The sequence below is a fragment of the Alexandromys fortis genome, unplaced genomic scaffold, assembly GCF_014885135.2.
Source record: "Alexandromys fortis isolate MF-2015 unplaced genomic scaffold, M_Fortis_MF-2015_v1.1 scaffold_61, whole genome shotgun sequence".
Taxonomy (NCBI): Eukaryota; Metazoa; Chordata; class Mammalia; order Rodentia; family Cricetidae; genus Alexandromys; species Alexandromys fortis.
In genome coordinates, this window is record NW_026067962.1 from 5,132,663 (window position 1) to 5,134,639 (window position 1,977).

Here is a 1,977-nt window from a genome sequence, read left to right on the forward strand (position 1 = left end):
GGAAAAAAAAAATATGTGGTCACAGCTAAGAGGATAAAGTAGAAGCTGGGAATCTGGTAAACATGATATGTGCTTTTGTTACCTTGTTAATCTGCGTTAGCATAGATATGTCAGAATACGCAGAAATATACTTTATATATTTACTTGAACCAAAGAACATCAGGGAGAAATAAAGGAAATCACTCCCAAACACATATTGCTGCCTTTTTAGTCTTTATGTATTCATTAAATATGTGGTCAGCATTTGGCATACATGTGTGATTGTTAAGTGTAGATTAATGGATATTGGTGGACCTTATTTGAATTGTTGATAGTTTGATAGTTTGTGGCAACGGAATCTACCACTGATCTTTCTTGTAAAATGTCCCTCCATCATGATTACCTTTTTGTCAGCTAGGTAAATTCAGAATCAAAGTTCAAATAAAATTAACTATTAAGGTGTATTTATTCAATTTCCATATTTATTTGTCAATAGTTATGGAAAAGTTATTAAACACACACAAACAGTGTCACAAAGATAAAGCATTGTTACATATACTGGAACAGGGTGGGGTTAAGGAGAGTTCAGCACATTGGTGGTTATACAGAAACAACAATTATTCTTTTTACACAAAAGTAGGGAAGTGTGTAGTCTGCAGTTATATCTGCACTTCCCATTCAATTTCTAATGATCCTGAATTGGGTCCTTCTATGACAATATTTCTAAGCTCAGCAAATCCAACAGCTTAACAAATACTACTTTTGTAGTATGTTCAGTTAAAATGATAATATTAAATTGAAAGTTTTATAATATGTGCTTTAAAATCTAAAGAGGCTTAAATATCTGTTTAAAAATCCATGGAAATAATATTATGACAAGATAACAATTTGGAAAAGCTGGAGAAAATAAGTATTATTCACAGGTTTAACTACATGAGTCTGAAACTGGGAGGTGAGTGTAAGGCCTGATGATGCTTAAACAAAATTTGAAACTTTGTACAATATGTGTGTGTGTGTGTTCATGCGCGCATATAAAATACATATACAAATATATATGCACACATATTGGTGTATAATAACTAAGCAATTGGAGATAAAATAAAGCCTTTTGAGAGACTACAGCTCATTATTTGGGTGACTTTAGTATGAACAGTGCTCTAACTGTAACATGCTATTTGCAAAAGCAAAACAACTCAATTTGCCCCACCTGCAGAGACAGTTATTAGCTTTGCAGGCATTCCCATAGGAGGTTTGTGAAGACATCTGCATTTTATGCCTAGTGGTCCGGCTGATGGCTTTGGCATTTACCTGAGCTTCCTGCAAGTTGGTGCTGTAGACAAAGAAATGAACAGAGGTTCAGGGCTGTGGTGCTTGCTGCAAAATCCTGAACACCTAAGTTCGGATTCCCAGCATCCACATAAGGAATGCGACGTCATATGACAATAACCCCTTGTTGAGTGTTGGACAGATAGGCAGCACGGAATCACTGGATGGCCCGAGTAACCAATTGGTGCACTCTAGGTTAAGGGAAAACTTCGTTCAGATACTAAAGTGGAGCACAATCAAGGAGGACTCCCCATGTAGATCTACAGACTCTGCATGTGCATGCAGAGATGAAAGCACCACCACATACTTGTACGCACACCTATATGCAGCACACAAACACACACAAGCACACAAAGAATTGAGTTTTAGGTAACGTTAAAAATTTAACAAACAAAATATTGCTAAATATCTTTAGTCACTAGTAGAATTTACCTATTTATCGTATTCTCATTTACATAATGACAATATAAAAATGTGTAGCTTGGAGACTGACTGAATACTAATATTCCAATACCAGAATAAAAAAGAGTAATTAAAAAAATCCATAGATCTAATCTAGATAGGAAGTAGAAAAATACAAGATCTCAGTTAATTGGGAACATGAGGACCTTGAGAGAGGGTTGACCGAGAGGGAGAGGCAGGGAAGGGAGCAGAGAAAAATGTAGAGCTCAA